At 41.7% G+C, this 20,803-nt stretch overlaps 1 protein-coding gene across 9 annotated transcripts in view; it reads right to left on the bottom strand.

Annotated features, from left to right (window-relative positions):
• PLCL2 (phospholipase C like 2) overlaps positions 1-18,970 on the bottom strand; it is a 375,002-nt gene extending 356,032 nt beyond the window's left edge. For 3 of the 9 annotated variants that reach the window (XM_029589256.1, XM_029589251.1, XM_029589258.1), the window contains exons 1-2: positions 18,527-18,777; positions 17,039-17,520 (exon numbers count right to left, since the gene is read on the bottom strand). The gene's annotated coding sequence lies outside the window, so the exon portion shown is untranslated. Of the gene's footprint in view, positions 1-17,038; positions 17,521-18,006; positions 18,029-18,076; positions 18,297-18,416; positions 18,778-18,950 lie in introns of those variants that run through there. The other 6 variants (XM_029589255.1, XM_029589252.1, XM_029589254.1 and 3 more) reach the window with 6 other exon arrangements.
• Positions 18,971-20,803: the final 1,833 nt, after the last annotated feature.

Here is a 20,803-nt window from a genome sequence, read left to right as displayed (position 1 = left end):
GGGAGTTTTATCTAATGCCGTATTTAACATGGGTTTGTACAGAAGAATACTAATTTGCAAACTAAACTGCTTGTTAAGTTGGGAATAAAGAAGTGTGCAACTTAATACATCAGCATACAAATAAATTTAACTTTGTTACCTAACCTGAACTTGCATATACAGTATCAATCAATAACTCAAAATGCAGCCAGTTTCACCATTGACAAGTTACATAATTATAAATGACAGTTGCCAAAAAAAAAAAAAAAGATAGCCTAAACACTACAATTGAAACAACTTCTTGACCTTCCTAAAGTTCCCAATTGTTTTTTACCCAATAGTTTCCTTCCTGCTCTTTTGGGTTTGCAGGTCAATCAAAAAACAAGCTAGGTTTTTTTTGTGTAAATATTTTTATTGGAGTACAGTAGGTAAAAGAGCATCTGAAAACACACAAAGTGCTAAGAGTGCGACAACAACATCAAGAAGAGCCATAGTGCAATGAAACACAAAACCAAGAGTCTGAGCTGGAAGTCAGCTATGAAACACAGGACCCCAGTTAGGTAATCGCACAAAGAAACCAAACTGTAAACCGGTTTTTTTTTTAACAATAATAAACTACAGAGATACCCTCCCCGCCTCCCCCCCCCCCCTTTTTCCCCCGGGCAGAGCACTGGTGTATAAGCTAAGAAACAGAACATTATCAGCAGAGGTTACGAAGAGCCATATACTTAACTAGTATAGTTAGTGTAACGTGTAGAAGTCAAAAACAGGGGACAGAATACAAAAGTAATAATACACATCATGATATGACTCCAGATTCCTCCACTGGCAGAAGTTTCACATAGTCCTTCCATAATAATTGGATTTTTTGGTATTTCTCACTAGAACTGTGTTTGGCAGTTAAGAGTTCCATATGCATGAGGTTGTGAAATTTAGTTTTCCAGACTGGAATGTAAACAGGCGTGTGCTGAGTCCATTGCGCCAAAACCGCTGCCCGCGCAATAAGAATAATCTTTTGGAATAAGCCCTGTTGGAGGCCAGTAAGTTCGGTGTCCGCCAGCTCCCTCATGCCAAGGAGCCAAAGTCGAGGGTCTAGAGGAAGATCAAGTTGCCACATTGAATGAACTAAAGACTGCAAATACCCCCAGAAAACCTGTAAAGTTGGGCATGACCAAAAACAATGATAGAAATCAGGATGTGAGGCGGCACATCGAGTACAGTGTATATCTGACGTAAGTCCCATATAATAAGCATGACATTGAGAGTAGAAAGCTTGGTGTAGAAACTTGTACGTCTGGTCCCGTAGCGTGACATTCACCACAGTTCGAGAGATATGTGTAAAGCATGCCTGAAGGTCCCGCGAGGAGACAGCCTGTGGCAAAACCTTATTCCATTTTGCAGTAACGCTCTCCAAGGTTGGTGCTAAAGTCAGTATCGCCAGTGCCGAGTAATATTGTGAGGCAGACATTCTTTTCCCGTCCTCACCAATCAAAAAATCACGGACCTTGTGGCCCTGAAAAAAGGTCGGATTTGCCTTTTGCTCCTCCAACATAAAATGCCGAAGTTGTAAGTATCCATACAGATCAGAATGAGGGACAGAAAAACGGTCCATGAGGTCTTGAAAACTGCACAGCCGATAGCGATCTGCTTCCGACTCCAGGAGTTGGTACATACACTGTAAACCTTTAATTGACCACAACTTGAAGATCATTTGCGACATTCCGGGCTGGAATGTTTGACAGCCACGAATGGGTAAGCAAGTGGTCACTCCCGGAGTAAGTTTAAATTGCCGACACAGCCGCCTCCACACTTGACGCAGGGGCCGTACCACCACACTGGTAGTTATTAATTTTGGAAGGGAGGAGTCCGATAGGTGTAGAGTAGCCCCAGGAGCGTGTGGAGAGAGCCAAGCTGTGTAGTGGTCCATTGGAGAATAAAAAGCCGTGCCACAGACCCAGTCCCTTACATGACGTAATAAACATGCTTGATTATAGCGCTCCAAATCCGGGCAATTGAGGCCTCCCTGTCCTTTGGGTTGCATTAGAGTCTTTAAGGGAATGCGGGCCTTTTTACCATTCCATAGATATTGCTGAAGTCCTTTGTTAACATCTCGCACATCCTGTTTCCTAAGCCATAGCGGCAACATATGAAAAAGATACAACCATTTTGAGATTTCCATCATCTTTAATAGCAAAATTTTTCCAGATAGTGACAAGGGTAAGTCCCTCCACGCCGCGAGATGGGTAAGCAATTTCTGCTTCAGAGGGGTGACATTTAACCCATAAAGCTTACTAGGTAAGGCAGGGATGTGGATACCCAGATACTTTAGAGAGGTGCCCACCCACCTCAAGGGGAAGGTACCCGGCCACGTCGAGTGCAAAGTCCCCAGTATATCCAAAGCCTCTGATTTTTCTACGTTGATTTTTAACCCGGAAAATGTCCCAAACACAGCCTGTAAATGGAGGACATGTGGTAAGGAGGCAGCAGGGTTACAAAGAAAAACCAACATATCGTCAGCAAAGGCCGCTACTTTGAAATTCCCATTCTTGTAATGGAGACCCTGAATAATAGAGGATTCAGCCAATTTCCTTAACAGGGGGTCAAGGGTAAGAATATATAGAATCGGGGATAGCGGGCATCCCTGCCGTACCCCACGTGCAATACCGAAGGCTTCCGATATAGTGTCATTAGCTACAATATGAGACATTGGTTGATGATATAGAATAGAAATGGCCTGTATAATCTTATTGGGAAACCCAAAACGCCGCAGGACAGAAAACATATAATCCCAGGAAACTCTATCAAAGGCTTTTTCTGAGTCAAACCCTACCGCCATGGATTCAAGACCAAGGGAATGCGATGTTTCTATGGCAGAGAGTAGGCGAATAACATGGGCCCCTGCATTTCGGCCCCCCACAAACCCTGCCTGGTACTGTGAAATAATAGAGGGCAAGACAGAATTCATTCTTTGTGCCAAAATCCTTGCATATAATTTTAAGTCGCAATTTAACAAAGATATGGGGCGGTAAGAGGAGGCTAAAGTGGAATCCTTCCCTGGTTTGGGCAAAACAGTAATAAATGCTTTGTTAAACGAAGGGGGAAATTGGTTAATATCACAAGCATGGTTGAAAAAGGCTGCTAAAGGCCCCGCCAACGAAGCACTCAGAATTTTATAATATTCTAAGGTAAACCCATCCGGACCTGGGGACTTATGGTTTTTACCTGTTTTAATAACACCCCGTATCTCCCCTTCAGTAATAGGTCTGCAAAGAAAATCCCTCTTGTCCTCTGGGACCTGAGGCAATCTTATATCTTGAAAGAATGCCTCTTCTTCTGCCGAACCCCCTGCTCTGTCCTCACTGTAAAGTCTTTCATAAAAATCACGCAAAACTGTACAGATCTCTTTAGTAGAGGTAACATGATGGCCAAGGTGGGTTTTTAGGCCCCCAATAAAGGTTTTACGGCGTTTTATGGCTACCATCCGTGCTAGTAATTTACTAGATTTATTCCCATACTGAAAGAAAAAATTTTCAGAGGCTTTAAGTGACTTTTGCGCCCGAAGATGAAGGTGGGAATTTAAGGCAGTGAGGCAAGCGTTATAGGCATCTTTATGCACCTGGGACGGAGAGTTAGCTAACACTCTCTGGGCTGTGTGGAGCTGGGAATCAAGCTGCAAAATGAGTGCGTTTAATTTTTTCCTCTGCGCAATAGAATAGGCTATAACCTCCCCTCTTAACACTACCTTGCTCGTTTCCCAGTATAGAGTGGGGTCTACTACATGCTGCTCATTATTCTGAGCATACTCATCCCACTTTGTCCGGAGATACAACTGAAAATCCTTATCTGCATGTAAAGATCCAGGGAAGCGCCACGTCCTCTGTCCTGTCCTGGGAGCAGCTAGCCAGAGGTCCACCCACACTGGGGCATGATCAGCTATCACAATAGATTCAATATCTGCTGTGTCCACCTTGTCCAACAAGGGTTTGGACAGTAAAATGTAGTCTATTCTTGACAAGGTATAGTGCGCCCTAGAGATATGTGTATAAACTTTATTTTCTGGATTTAAGAGGCGCCAAACATCTAACAGCCCCAGACGTTTACAGAATTGGCGAACCCCAGAGTCCGCGGAGTCCTTGAAGCTTTTTGGAATGTAAGATTTATCCACGCCAGCCTGAAAAACACTATTAAAGTCTCCCACCAAAAGGAGTTCGCCCTGAGAGCTAGTTAGTAAGATATTAGTTACCTTAGTAACAAAGGCTGGGTCCGGAGTATTGGGAGCATATATAGTGCCAATAGTTACCGTGTTCCCTGCTAGAGTTCCTATAACTATTAAAAACCGTCCCTCCGGATCCTTAATTTCCTGGATAAGTGTAAAGGGGATATTCTTATTGATAAGTACCGCGACGCCTCCCTTCTTCCCCTTAGCTTCCGAGAAATAGCAAGCAGCAACCCAGTCCCTGCAAAGTTTCTTACTTTCAAGGGCAGTTAAGTGTGTTTCTTGTAAGCAGGCGATACCAACCTTTAAACGCTTTAAATGTTGGAAAACTTTCTTTCTTTTAATAGGGGTACCCAACCCATTAACATTCCATGAAATTATCCTGCATTTACTACCCATAACGGCCAAGGTATGGTGTGAGCCATAACACAGGATGAATAAAAAACGGAAGAGCAAGCTCCCAGCCTAACTCACCCTCCCTAGTAAAGAGCTGTGTCCAGCCAACAAAGGTGTTCATCACACAGAGAAATACCAGTAAGAAAGGAAAATGAAAATTCAAAAGCATACATAATCCCAATAACACCAGTGCCCTCCCCCCCACCCCCATCCCCGGTCCCATAACCCCAACAACTAGTAACCCGTCCAGACACATAAGCCTGGTAGTGGAGTCAATCATGAGTGCTCGGACCTTCCAGAGCTCCCCCTCCCCCTCCATTTTAACTATATAGCCTTCCATGCGGTATTAATACTTAAGGGCTAGAATTCAGGGAGTCCAAGAACTTCGTAGCCTCTGCCACTGTTTCATACGATTGCCATTTGCCTTCATAATTAACGCGAAGCTTAGCTGGAAACTGCATGATAAACCGTAAGTTCTTGTCAATTAACTTTCCGCAAACAGGGGCAAAGGCTCTCCTCATTGCAGCCACTCTCGCCGAGTAGTCCGGTGCAAGCCGAACGTTTGCTCCCTGGAATTGCACAGTACCACATTTCCTAGCTGCTTGCATCAGTAGTTGCTTGTGATGGAAATTGAGTATTTTCATAATGACCACTCGCGGCCGTGACTGGTCTTGACCCTTGGCTCCCATCCGATGGGCCCGCTCGATTTCTAGACAGCCCTCCAATTCCGGCAGGCCCAAAGCCTCTGGCAGCCATTTTATAAGAGAAGGCCTAAGCAGGTGTTCCTCTACGCTTTCCGGTATTCCTAGGCATCGAATATTAGACCCGCGGGCCCTATTCTCAAGGTCATCAGTCTTAGCAATCTGCTCTTGTAGCATTTTATCAAAAGTAGCCACCTGCCCACGCAGGCCCGTGACTTCGTCTTCCAAGGAGGACGTGCGGTCCTCGATTTGATTGAGTCGTGGCGCATAATCCGTGATCACCTCTCTCAGGGCCCCAATCTGGTCTGAAATGCCCGTCAATTTGCAGTCCAAAGCCGCTAAGACTGCTTCTTTAATTTCAGTCACCGTAAGCGAAAGCGGCACAGTTACCTGTGCTTCGCTCTCCTGCATCGGCACAGCCGTTCCGGGCGCCATCTTGGGATCCGGCCCCTTGCCTTTTTCTTTATCACGTTTTGCCAGCTTAGGAGGCATGGGGGACGGCGTTTTGGACATAAACGAGGTAATCGACATAGGCTAAGTCCGTCTTGAGCAGAAAAGGGGTACCGCAGAAGATTGTTGCCAGTGGATGGAGGCGGAGGGGAGCCTGGCGTCCGGAGCGAGATCAGATGCGTCCGATCCCGTTCACCACATCACGTGACTCCACAAGCTAGGTTTTGTTGCCATGAGCCTTCATTTTTAACTAGGAATTTTTGTCTCTATTTTATATCCTCTTCCAACTAACATTTTTGGCCAGTCACTGCAGTGACAGTGCTTGGTCAAGGCACCATGAACTCCTTCCAGAAGCCTGAAAATCATGGGTTATAAATTGGGCCATTAGGCATTGCCAATGCATAATCTTCGATTCTCTCTCCTCCACTCTTCATTCAAGCGGCTTTCAAGCAATTCCCCTGCAAAATCCAGAAGCCCAACCATCTTGAGAAGTGGTAAACCTGAGCCAGGTTTCAAATTCAGAGACTCGCGTTGAGCTATCAGACTAGTCCTAATTCCCATACCTGAAACAAAGTTAAAAGATTTAGGATTTTGCCACCCCTAGGTACTGTTAAGTTCAGTTATACGTCCCTCCAGTTCCAATCAATTGAAGTAGAAGATATAAAGCTCAGCCCCACAATTGCCATCAGAAGCTCACTAATAGATTATGTGCAAAAAATTAAAAATTCTAAAAGCAAATTGAAAAGTATTTCCATCTTTTATTTTGCATTATAAAAATAAAGAAGTTTTCCAATCTTGTATTTGTATAATTTATTTTCTTTTTATTGGATGAGGAAAAGATCAAAACTATTACGGGAAGATCACAGAGATGGAAAGAGCAAGAAAGGTTGAGAAAAACAAATGGCGAGACTAAGGAAGGAAAACTAAAAGTGGGGAGAGGAAAAAAGTGAGAGGACTTAGAATGAAGGAGAATAGGGAGAAAGGACAGAGGATAGTGGATAGTGGAAAAAGGCTTGAACACAAGTTCAATCAACAACCCAGAATTTGGCAGAGTCGTTTTCGACTCAGATTGAAGACAGCATATTAAATTTACCAGGCAAGATTTCAACACTCACCGACAGAGAATTCAACGAGGACTAATTCACTGATGAAAGGTCCTTGGATGGACTCGAAACGTGGCTGCATCTGTCATTGGTTTATAATATCAGATGTCAGGATGTTGATTGAGCTTGTGTTCAAGCCTTTTTCCACAATTTGCAATGCCTGAGAGGTCGATATAGCTTGCCTAAATATCATAAGCGTTTGGGTTACATTACATATTACCGGGACTGTAACATCAATTGCTTAAGTTCTTCAATAATATGGAATTTACAGACAAGCAAAAAATTAAAAAAAACCCAACTAATTATTGTTCACTTGGTGTTTTCACAAGACACGCTTAAAAATAAGTATGGATGGAGGAGGTCCGTTTATGATTATAATATAACTATCACCCGGTGGGGTTTATGATACCAATATATGAAACCTTCTTCTCATCAAAAAATTTTTTGGGGATTACAAAAAAATGTTTTTTCAATGTTAGCTTAAATGTTTCACCCAGTATTGGGGTAATTAATATCATATAAATTGGGTAAAAAAAAATAAATTTTCCAAGAGGGGTTTGAGATTTGTTTATTGATTTCTTGTATAGATCCCTCATAATCTATTGGGTGCCATTTAAAGAACAGCAGTGAATGATGACAAGACTTAAGAGGCATCTCAGAGACATGGTGGAAGGACAACCAATGGGACAGTGCTATACCGGGGTACAAATTATATCACAATGACAGAGAGGAGCACCCGGGAGGCGGTGCGGCGCTTTATGTCCCGGATGGCATAGAGTCCAACAGGATAAACATCCTGCATGAGACTAAATGCAAAATTGAATCTTTATAGGTAGAAATCCATGTGTCGTGGGGAAAACTATAGTGAAATGTGGAAAAAAGGATTTGCATTCACAAAAAGCAGGGAGTAGCTTGCTTGTTACGGCGGTTACTACCCCAAACCAAATAAGCCTGATATGTCACGTCCAATGCATATCCAGCATAGCTCTCTCCTTCAATGGCAGGGGGAATAAAGAAAAATGGATCTATATACAGACAGCAACCAGCAAGGACTAAATTACATAGTCTGGGTAAACAAAAGCATGGGTGTAGCTTGCTTATTGCGGTGGTTACTACCACTAGCTAATCAAGCTAGATATTTCACGTAGATGCAGCTTCAACACTGCTCTCTACATTAATGGTGGGGGTGGAAGGGAAATAGAACCAAAAGGTTACTAAGAGCCAAGAGTAACAAGTAAGTATGAAAAAAAAAAAGTGCTAAGCTTGCTGGGCAGACTGGATGGGCCGTTTGGTCTTCTTCTGCCGTCATTTCTATGTTAGGAGTATACTACCGTTCGTCTGGACAAGATGGTGAGTGACAGTGAAATGCTAAAAGAAATTAGGGAAGCTAACCAAATTGGTAGTGCTGTAATAATGGGAGACTTCAATTACCCCAATACCGACTGGATAAATTTATCATCGGGACACGCTAGAGAGATAAAGTTCCTGGATGGAATAAATGATAGCTTTATGGAGCAATTGGTTCAGGAACCAAACGAGAGAGAGAGCAATTTTAGATCTAATTCTCAGTGGAGAACAAGATTTGGTGAGAGAGGTAACTGTGGTGTGGCCGCTTGGCAATAGTGATCATAATATGGTCAAATTTGAATGACTGGAAGGGGGACAGTAAGCAAATAAATGGCTCTCGTGCTAAACTTTCAAAAGGGAAACTTTGATAAAATGAGAAAAATTGTTAGAAAAAAAACTGAAAGGAGCAGCTACAAAAGTAAAAAATGTGCAAGAGGCATGGTCATTGTTAAAAAATACCATTCTAGAAGCACAATCCAGATGTATTCCACACATTAAGAAAGGTGGAAAGAAGGCAAAACGATTACTGGTTAAAAGGGGAGGTGAAAGAAGCTATTTTAGCCAAAAGATCTTCATTCAAAAATTGGAAGAAGGATCCAACAGAAGAAAATAGGATAAAGCATAAACATTGGCAAGTTAAATGTAAGACATTGATAAGACAGGCTAAGAGAGAATTTGAAAAGAAGTTGGCTGTAGAGGCAAAAACTCACAGTAAAAACTTTTTAAAATATATCCGAAGCAGAAAGCCTGTGAGGGAGTCAGTTGGACCGTTAGATGATCGAGGGGTTAAAGGGGCACTTAGAGAAGATAAGGCCATCGCGGAAAAATTGAATGATTTCTTTGCTTCGGTGTTTACTGACGAGGATGTTGGGGAGGTACCCGTAATGGGGAAGGTTTTCATGGGTAATGATTCAGATGGACTGAATCAAATCACGGTGAACCTAGAAGATGTGGTAGGCCTGATTGACAAACTGAAGAGTAGTAAATCACCTGGACCGGATAGTATACACCCCAGAGTTCTGAAGGAACTAAAAAATGAAATTTCAGACCTATTAGTAAAAATTTGTAACCTATCATTAAAATCATCCATTGTACCTGAAGACTGGAGGATAGCAAATGTAACCCCAATATTTAAAAAGGGCTCCAGGGGCGATCTGGGAAACTACAGACCGGTTAGCCTGACTTCAGTGCCAGGAAAAATAGTGGAACGTGTTCTAAACATCAAAATCACAGAACATATAGAAAGACATGGATTAATGGAAGAAAGTCAGCATGGCTTTACCCAAGGCAAGTCTTGCCTCACAAATCTGCTTCACTTTTTTTGAAGGAGTTAATAAACATGTGGATAAAGGTGAACAGGTAGATGTAGTATACTTGGATTTTCAGAAGGCGTTTGACAAAGTTCCTCATGTGAGGCTTCTAGGAAAAGTAAAAAGTCATGGGATAGATGGCAATGTCCTTTTGTGGATTACAAACTAGCTAAGAGACAGGAAACAGAGTAGGATTAAATGGATAATTTTCTCAGTGGAAGGGAGTGGACAGTGGAGTGCCTCAGGGATCTGTATTGGGACCCTTACTTTTCAATATATTTATAAATGATCTGGAAAGAAATACGAGTGAGATAATCAAATTTGCAGATGACACAAAATTGTGCAGAGTAGTTAAATCACAAGCAGATTGTGATAAATTGCAGGAAGACCTTGTGAGACTGGAAAATTGGGCATCCAAATGGCAGATGAAATTTAATGTGGATAAGTGCAAGGTGATGCATATAGGGAAAAATAACCCATGCTATAATTACACAATGTTGGGTTCCATATTAGGTGCTACAACCCAAGAAAGATCTAGGTATTATAGTGGATAACACATTGAAATAGTCTGTTCAGTGTGCTGCGGCAGTCAAAAAAGCAAACAATGTTGGGAATTATTAGAAAGGGAATGGTGAATAAAACGGAAAATGTCATAATGCCTCTATATAGCTCCATGGTGAGACCGCACCTTGAATACTGTGTACAATTCTGGTCGCCGCATCTCAAAAAAAGATATAATTGCGATGGAGAAGGTACAGAGAAGGGCTACCAAAATGATAAGGGGAATGGAACAGCTCCCCTATGAGGAAAGACTAAAGAGGTTAGGACTTTTCAGCTTGGAGAAGAGATGGCTGAGGGGGGATATGATAGAGGTGTTTAAAATCATGAGAGGTCTAGAACGGGTAGATGTGAATCTGTTATTTACTCTTTCGGATAGTAGAAGGACTAGGGGGCACTCCATGAAGTTAGCATGGGGCACATTTAAAACTAATCGGAGAAAGTTCTTTTTTACTCAACGCACAATTAAACTCTGGAATTTATTGCCAGAGGATGTGGTTAGTGCAGTTAGTATAGCTGTGTTTAAAAAAGGACTGGATAAGTTCTTGGAGGAGAAGTCCATTACCTGCTATTAAAGTTCACTTAGAGAATAGCCACTGCCATTAGCAATGGTAACATGGAATAGACTTAGTTTTTGGGTACTTGCCAGGTTCTTATAAGAACATAAGAAAATGCCATACTGGGTCAGACCAAGGGTCCATCAAGCCCAGCATCCTGTTTCCAACAGTGGCCAATCCAGGCCATAAGAACCTTGTTTCCAACATGGCCTGGATTGGCCATGTTGGAAACAAGATGCTGGGCTTGATGGCCCTTGGTCTGACCCAGTATGGCATTTTCTTATGTTCTTAAAATCCGGCCCAGTATGCTTAACACCAACCTCCTGAATCTGATGTGTGCCATCTGCTGGACACAGAAAAATACTATTGCCAGTCCAGCACCAGCCTATATACCAAGTGATGATGTCATTGAAAAGGGTGTGTCCTATGTTTCCATCTGCTAGCAGGCAGAGATAACCCACTAGTCTGGACTGGTACAGCAGGATAAGGAAGTTTATGTTTAAAAGTAAAGGAAAAGCACTGGCTTTCTGTTGCAACTGAAAAACTAGTTTCAGGATTTTGTTTTTCAACAGAACCGATATGAATGTAGATCCTCTACTAACCAGAGATGCCATATATAACAACTTCTTTCTTTTCAATAAAACTAAAGTTTTATTTTATAAACAGCAACACTTTCCTATATATTCCTCAATCATGGTGCATAGTATTTGCATGTTTTCATTTTAGTAAATAAGCATGGTCAGGTAAAAAGTGGCTCTTATTTCTTAATTCTATATAAGCTTAGTTATGTCAACAATGATTATATCAGTTCAATAAAATAGTAATCTCCATAACAGCTGAAATAGAAGAAAAACATTAAATCTTGAAAAACCTAATTCAGGTTGAATGTAATTGCAGTTATATTACCATTGTCTTACACTATTTTAAAGTTATAATCTGAGAAATGGATAGCTCTTATAACAGCACTGGCTTCTCTTTAAAATATGGGTAGTGACAAAGTTTACTCTCAAGATGCTTTAAATTCCACATACTGGAAAACACTCTGTACGTAGGTTTCTAAGAGCTATATAAATGTGAACCAGGAAAACAAAATAAATTAAAGAATAATTAATTTCAAAAATGTACATTAAGAAAAAATGAGAAGCAAAAAATGTAAGTACAGCTATGGCCCTATTATGTATTTATAATTAAATATATGTTAAAATCAGCCAGCTAAAAGATCTTATAAACAATCTAGATGAACAAGTTTATATTAGTTTTCTGATTGTTATTTTTAAGCTGTGTTTTTCTTTCCTCTAAATCTGAACCATTGCTGGGATCCTGGCACCTTAAGCCTTCATTCACAACTACCCTTCCAAAGCAGACAAAGCACACTTTTTGATGGTTGATAATGGACATCTTTAATGTACATTAAAGCATTCTCTACAGCGGGTCCGGCCATTTGGAATAACATGCCCACAGACCTCAGGCTAGAACCTTGCCCTCTAACCTTTTGAAAAAAACTTAAGACCTGGTTCTTCCTCCAAGCCTTCCCTTAACTTTTAAAACCATCCATTTTCTACCAGACAGGACTCCGCTTACCTGCCTAGGCGCCCCGCCTAGTTTAGGCTTGATATTTTGCCTCTGTTTCTTTGGTTTCGTTATTTAGTTTATTCAGTTTTGCTGTCCTTTGTCTCCAGCTAACTTAGTACCCCAAGTTACTACTTCTTCCTTGTTATATGTAACTTTCGCCTCTTGTTAAATGGTTGATTTAAGTTCTACCCCTTGTTATATGTAAACAGATTTGGTTTGAATTTATTCATGAAGGTCGGTATAGAAAAGTGTTAAATAAAATATATATGTGGAACAAAATTTGAAGATACTGGGCTGTTTCTCTGCCATAGCGAGAAAATACAACTCAACCCAAATGTGGAATGCATTTTTCTTCAGAGAAAGATGTCTGCAATAGAAACATGGCCAGTAGGCTACTCAGCTCCACAACCTGGCAAAAGAAAGGCAGAGATGGGCTCAGGAGTGTTAATCAGAGAATTAACAAAAAAGAGCAATAAAAAAAATGTACAAAATACTGAAAACCTGACTAGAGAGCCATAGTGAGTCAAAGAAATTTTGCAGAGTAACTAGAAAAGAAAGTTGAAAAACTGAGGCAGCTGCAGAAACAGGAGAAATATATCTGACTGGGTTAGCAGAAAAGCAAAACTGAAAGCAGATGTGTGGCTGCAGCAGTGTAAACTATATATAATTATAGTTTAACTAGCAAAAATGACACGAAAATATATTCTTTAAAGACTAACAATTGCCTTATCACACACGTGGATTATGAGAGATTTTAGTTCCAGAGCTTTCTAGTAAAGACTTAAGTCTTCACCGAGCATGTGCATGACTTTCCGCACTGCCACACACACACTAAACAAAGTTTTCTCCTGCCATCTCTCATCTACTACTCCTGCTCACTGCTACTTTGAAGTCATACTAAGACTTTTTTTTTTTTTAATACTTAAATAATTTGTATGCCCAAGCAAATATGTTTTAAGTCCAGAAGTATGACTTCACTGAAAATTTTCAGCATATGCCTAAGCAGAGCTCTACAATTTAGAATTCTTTTTCAAACCGCAGTCAGTAAATGAAAAGCAAACTCCAAAAATAACTGAACTAAAAAAATGTGGGTGTTCTTTATGTTATTTAGGGATCTGAGCAAGTCTGCTTTCTAGAATCTATTATTAAAGCAGCAGTACTATCAAAAATATTTAAGCTCATTTAAAAATAAAATTTGTTTTTAACTAATTTAAGATCACATTTCTGTCAATGATTTTTATTTTACAGCTGAAGAACTACTGGGATTGAAAGTTTTCAAAGCTCCTCCAGCTTAGTCACTCTCACCAGTAGGTAACAGGCAGATAAAGAAAACTGCGCGGGAGAGCCAACGAGCGCCCACGCCACTCTCCTGGGCACGCAATTCAGGAAGCCCAGGTATGCTAATTATGGTCCACGGTAAAAAGAGGCACTAAGGACACTAGCGCGTCCCTAGTGCCTTCTTTTTGAGAGAAGCGGCGGCTGTCAGCAGGTTTGACAGCCGACGCTCAATTTTACCGGCGTCAGTTCTCGAACCCACTGACAACCATGGGTTCGGAAAACGGATGCCAGCTAAATTGAGCATCTGTCTCCCAACCCGCGGGCAGATTTTAATTTTTTTTTTTTTTCCACTTTTGGGGCCTCTGACTTAATATCGCTATGATATTAAGTTGGAGGGTGTACAGAAAAGCAGTTTTTTCTGCTTTTCTGTACACTTTCCAGGTGCCGGCTGAAATTAATGCCTCCCTTTGGGCAGCCATTACTTTCTGGATCGCACGGAAATGACTAATAGGCCCATCAACATGCATTTACATGTTGCGGGAGCTATTAGTTTGGGGGGGGTTGGCCGCATGTTTTTGATGCTCTATTACCCCTTACCGTATAAGGGTTAAAAATAGCGCATCAAAAATGCGCGGCCAAAACGTGGGTTAACAGTGCGCTCCGCTGTTATTTTCCCTGTGTTTCCCAACACAGGGAAAATAATTTTCAATAATGTAAATCAGTACAGGCTCATAGGCTATATGTTTTAAACTGTATGGTGTAGTTATACATTTCAATACCACATATCTCCGCCCCAGAATTATGGTTGTGTGTCAGTATATGCACTTCTTTTCTTTTAATGCTGGGATCCACAGCTTGAGCATCTGTTTTATAAGATTGCACACACAATTTGCATGGGATGTAATTATAACATGTGCGTAAAAGTTTATGCACGGAAGCAGGTATTTTACAACTTATACATATCCCTATGAAAATACTTATTTGTGCCAGTACTTTTGATTCCCATTTCACCAGACTGCCCACTATTTAACCTAAACCTCTCATCCAAAAATGCAGACAAAAGACAAGTGTGATTTCTGCAACTCAAACAACAGATATAAAATCGTGTGTGTAAGTCGCATGCACAACACTTACAAAACTACTTGTGCGCGTGCTTCTGAACCCCAGCCTGGAACACCATCTTTTTTACTCTCACAGAAGTACACATGCAATAGTAAGTATATGCATGCTTCTGACCTGAAAATTTGGTTACCAAGCACCAGGGCTAAGTATGCACATATATTCCAATTTTACAAGCACAACCCATGTAACTCTTTGAAAATTGACCCCCCATAAAGTATGAACACCATACATACTTTCTGTTCCAAAATATAAAGAAATGAATACTAAACACACTGGAGCAAAAGAGAAAGGCTTTAAAAAGAAACACAAAAATAGGATATTTGATATTTTGAAGAATAGTGTTAGTACTACTACTTTAAGCATTTTAATACAGAAAAAAAATCTCATTAAAATGTAATTTACATGTTAAGCCAAAAATACCATTTTCATGTCAACTTTAAATAACCCCTTTACACTTTCCTTTTATATACACTTTAAACAAAAGCCTCTTCATCTATCTGGTCCTTACAATGACAAACTGCTGCTGAACAAAATCAAACTGTAAAAAACTATTTCACAACTGCCTCTCACATACTGTATAATAGGCAATACAATATTAACAGGGTCAGAAAATAATGAATTTAGCTAAAAGCAACCTACAAGTTCTACTAGTGAATTTCACCTTTCAATTCTCATGGTTGAGCTATTTTCAGTATTGTATTCTTTTTAATGGGCAACTCTACACCAAGCATCTTTGCTTATATAAAATGAGCTGTTAACCATGCATTCCACTTTGCTCAACCTCCTTGCCTCTGTTTTTCATACAAATATCCTGCAATAGTGTCACTAGAACCACACCACTAGACTAATGTAATTTTTCCCAAATGTATTATTTCATAAGATGCAAACTCTTGATCACAGGACAATAAAAGATATTTAAAACAATACACACATGTATACATAAACATACATAAAAGTTATATACATACATATCCACTACAACTACTGCAAAATGCCACAGCCAGACTACTGACTGGAGCAAGGAAATACAACCTCATCACTCAAACGCTAATGGCACTGCATTGGCTCCCTGTTGAATCAAGAAAATTATATAACGTCCTAACAATAATACTCATCAACATTGGTACGAGCAACAACTTGATGGGAATAACATTTAATCCACATATTCCCACATGAACATTTAGATCTAAGAATAAGGGCCTTCTTGAAATCCTGACCATAAGAGTCTCATCTAACAAACTAGAGAGATATCAATTGCTGGCCCAAAGCTCTGGAATGCCATGCCAAAGAATCGTCATGCAACAGCAGACATTAAGAAATTTAAGACCTAAAAAATTGACTATTCAATCATGCCTACTGTTTGTCTGGTAAATCCAATTTGCCATGACTTTGATGACCAAAATATGTCCTAAACTTTACCTCATTACTCTCAACCCTCCCCTTAATCTGGCAACGTCTGCTCTGTATGTGTCTCTTTTAAAAGTAATCCCCTAATTTTAGAGTGTTTTCCCAGTTTCCTCCGATGGGTGTGCCTTCCTCCGCAACTTGTCTGTGTCAAACCTGTACACCCTTGTGAATAGTGATTCTCACATAGAATAAAGGTATATAAAACACAAACAGAAAAAAATCTAATACCTCATTTTATGCACTTCTTTCAATATAAAAAGATATTTTTCTCCACATTTTTCCTACTTTTCCCAAAACTTATATAAACCTTATTTAACACCTGCCAAGAGGTATAGGAAGCAAATACTTTTTAATTTTTTGTCTTTAGACAAAACAGCATGTAAAGCTGTAGAGCACTGCACTGTGAAGTCATAATACACTAGAATAATCTTGAGCAACACAAAGTTAAATAGTGTTGTAACCCCAAATAAGTGGCATTGTTGACCTGTAAGTAAACAAATGTAATCACTTACCAAACCTGCTTTCCCTTAAACCTTCTATACTGGTATATATTACTCTAGATTCAATAAAATAATTTTTTCCCCTCCATTTCTTTTGATGATCCTCCAAAGACCACCAGAGTTCACTTCAGCCCAGGTATTACACACTACAGTAAATAACCAAGGAATCTAGGTTCTGTGCAATAGCACAATAATCACACACACATGTTGTCACTGCAATTTTAGGTAATCTAGTGCCCTAAATCAAGATTAAAAAGAGGTAATGAAAAAAAGCAACACTTATAAAAAGTCAATTGTGCTAAACGGTTTCTCTAATTCTGTGCATACAAAACAAGTGTTTAAACATTTTTCAATGCATACTTTGTCTTAGGTACCAAAATCCCTCCACTCGCCTAAAAACTGGGTGACCCTTTCCACAACAGTTGTCATTCTGGATCCTAAACTAGGGCCTTACGAATGAGGCCAGTGGCCAGTTTTTCCAAGGTTTCACAACTCCCCAATTCCCTATACTAGGAGAGAAAATACAACCTTGACGTCCCTACCTTGATGATACTGCTCCTCCGGGGGAGGCCCGGCTTGCCTTCACGACCGGATCCCTTTTCCCGCCCGGGCTGCAAGGTGGCACTGGCCCGATCTCCTCTCCGGCTCCTAGGCCCGCGCAGCCCCCGTTGGATACCCCGCTATCACACAAGCTTCTCAAGCCACTGCCCCCGCCTTCTCCGTCTCCGGCTTTGAATGCCACCTTCCCCTGGGCAAGAGCCGGAGAAGGGGGCACGCCGCTGCCGTCCTCCCCCCTGCCAAACTCCGCCATCCGGCACTAATAGGCTAAATCCGTCACCGACCACTCTCTTCCTCCTCCTTCACTTTTTCTGCTGCTCCGAATGCAAATTAAGGAATAAAAAAAAAATAAATCTTTTAGCAGCCGCTAGAGCTGTTCTGATAATTTCTGCCACCGTGATCGGCTACATAAGTCTTCAAGAGGAAAAAAAAAGGTGTAAGCGATTTAAATCCTGGTTTTAGGGACCTGTAAAATGAAAACAAACAAACAAAAAAAAAAAAATCAGACATGCGGCTGATTCCTCTGAATAGAAAACATTAGCACATGGACAAGTAGGGTATTTTTAAAATGGGAGAAGCTCGCCCTCCAACTGCTCAATACTTGACCTTTCCTGCCTGAAAACCAGAACACTAAAATAAATTGTGTTTATATTTTCAAGGCTATTTTTTTTAAATAGTTTTTTCACACCGCACAAGAAAAAAAAAAAAGCCTCGACATAAAGTGCCTCAGCCTGACAAATGTAACTGCAGCCTGCAAGGCGATTTGCATTCCTTACTCGTTGCAGGGAACCGTTATTTTGCCTTCTCGCGCACCAGCAAACAAAAAACAACACACCCCGACATTAAACCCCCCAGTACATTTAGCAAGTTCCGACACGGCTTTTCTCGCAGCTTAACTGCCACGAATGGAAAGACATTAAGTAAATGAAAAGTAGATAGTATCTAGTCCCACCTTCCTGTCGTAGCGACAGTAACAGACCTCTCTCTCACACACACAAGCAAGTTAGTCACAGTCTGCACACCGTCACGTACGGTCCCGCATCGCACAAGACCCCATGCCCCGGTTAGTCGCAAGCTCTCTCGCGTCCAGGGCCAGTCACAGCCCCGTGCACACGCTGCTGCTGCAGCGGCGGCGGCACCCCCACATGCTCGCCCGCAGGGTGCTGCGGCAGCACTCTCTCTCTCGGACTCGCAAGGACCCCGGTGGGCCATGCCCCGTTGAAGTCGAGCGGCAGCTTCCGTCCTCCCTGTCGGTTACCTCCCCGCCTCGGTCATAGCGCGCGGGTCCTCCCCCAAAGTAGTGACCTCGCGGGGGGCGAATCTGCGCGCGGGGGCTGTTTTATCTTCTTCCCACCTACTCACTTTCTTTCTCTTTCGCTTCTCCCGGGGGCCCCCCCCCCTCGGACGCCCGCGTCCCCAAGCGCCGGAGCACTAGTCACCTCCGGTGGAGGAAGTCGAAAAGGGTGACGAACCTTTAACCGGCGCTTCAGAGACGCTGTGCTCTCTCGCGAATAGGTACCTCCCCTGCTTCCGCCTCCCGGAGCGGGCCCGCCGCAGCACGAGAAGAAAACAAAAATAATAAGCAGAAGAATAATCACACAGCCGGGCACCGGCCCAACGGCGAAGTGCAACCGTCAATCACACCTCATTGCCCCGCGCTGATTGGTCAGGAGGGTCTGCTTGCCCATGCTAGGCCGGCCGTTACCTGCCTGCTTCTCTTCTTGTCCCGCCCCCTTCTCTCCCCTCATTTAACCCTGCACGCACACAAACTCTTCCCTCCCTTTTTTTTTTTTTTCCTGGTTCTTTGCGCGAGATCGACCGCCAGCATTTCTTCGAGCTCTTTGCTTGGGGCTTTGCGGGAGGGAGGAATACTGCGCGCAGAAACTGGAATGTCACCTGTCAATCTGGAGTGTCGCACACTCTGATTGGTGGCAAGGGTCTCTGTTCCCTCCTCGTTCTGGTCGGTTGGGATCTCCACTGAAGACGCGCTGCAAGCGGCGTTCTTTTTAGCCCGCGGACCAGAAAACCTGGATGGGCAACAAATCGCGATTGGGCCAATGGCTGTTAGTTAAATAGGTTGTGCTGGCAAGTGGGATGGGATCGCAGGCAAAAAAAAGGAAGGGGTTGCAAACCGCAGACTAGTTTTTTGACCAAAATTTATTATCGATCTTTTCCCAACAGCAAGCATTTCTAGAGGATTTATTTTTTTACCATCTTTACATTCATTCTCTCATCTAAAGTAAATCAATATGGCGAATTCTTTAAATAATATATCTATAATAAAGATTATTTTTGCCTGTAAATGTTGAGTGCCCTTTTCAACGTTTGTACAAATTCCTTCGGAAGCCACCTCTACCAAATTGAGTGCCTGTTTATTAAGTCATTTCTAATGGTTAGTAAATCAGGTCGTAAGTTTGCAGACACATTTACATCATGTTCTGTAAAAACCTTGGCAGTGACCTACAGCGTAACCAGCTGCAGAACTCTTAAAGATACAATGCTTCCATTTTCCCAAAATAGCACAGAACTGCTGAGAACTGGCAAAGGCACTTCAGTATAATACAAAACATGTATCATTTTACACACAAAAGTATCTTAAACCTCTACAGTAGCAAAAAATAAAAAGCACAATGTTAAAATACAGTGCTGAAAGACTGCAGAAGCAGTGGCCTATTTCTGACCTACAGGGGACCAAGGTCCTCTGAACAATTCATATCTTTCATCTCTAAAAGTTTAAACTTGACTGAAAATGAGGGCAGTAGTGGAAGCTGTGTCAATTGGTTGTTACCTAAAAAAAACCCAAAAAAACTAATGAGGTCAGTGCACAAACCAACAGTTACCTAAAAAGAACAGAGACAAAAAGGAAAGCAATGGCAGGAAAGAAGAAATATCTGCAAGGTTATGTGCCAAACGAGTAGATGTGACTCGGTTATTTACACTTTCGAATAATAGAAGGACTAGGGGGCATTCCATGAAGTTAGCAAGTAACACATTTAAGACTAATCGGAGAAAATTCTTTTTCACTCAACGCACAATAAAGCTCTGGAATTTGTTTCCAGAGAAGGTAGTTAGTGCAGTTAGTGTAGCTGGGTTCAAAAAAGGTTTGGATAAGTTCTTGGAGGAGAAGTCCATTAATGGCTATTAATCAATTATACTTAGGGAATAGCCACTGCTATTAATTGCATCAGTAGCATGGGTTCTTCTTAGTGTTTGGATAATTGCCAGGTTCTTGTGGCCTGGTTTTTGGTCTCTGTTGGAAACAGGATGCTGGGCTTGATGGACCCTTGGTCTGACCCAGCATGGCAATTTCTTATGTTCTTATGTTCTTAAAAATGCTATATGGTAATCAAATCCCAGACCTGGATTCTCTAATAACAGAGGCTGGTTTGGATATAGTTATCACCAGTGTGCTGTGAGAACCCTGACTGGCCTATAGACATTGTCCCTGATTTCCTACAACTTCACAGGATAATCGAGCCCTTACGCCAACATTCACAAAACATAAATCCCTCTGCTCAACTCCACCATGGCCCCTTGCCAAATGCCTTCCCTCCTGTCCTGCTTCCCTCCACCTATGGACCCTTCCTGGGTGCTCACCCTCCTGCCCTTTCCTCCCTGCAACCCCTTCTCTGGTTCTGTCCCTCCTGCTTTCTTGAGTTCTCCTCTTCCTGCCCTCTCCACTTCCCAAGTGCCTTCCCTCCTGCCCTTCTTACCCCTGCCCCCTTATAGCCTTTTTCCTAATGCCTTCC

The sequence above is a fragment of the Rhinatrema bivittatum genome, chromosome 2 (genome assembly GCF_901001135.1).
Source record: "Rhinatrema bivittatum chromosome 2, aRhiBiv1.1, whole genome shotgun sequence".
In the NCBI taxonomy this organism is placed as follows: domain Eukaryota; kingdom Metazoa; phylum Chordata; class Amphibia; order Gymnophiona; family Rhinatrematidae; genus Rhinatrema; species Rhinatrema bivittatum.
Note: the sequence above shows the minus strand (reverse complement) of the source record. Positions and strands in the feature narration are given on the sequence as shown.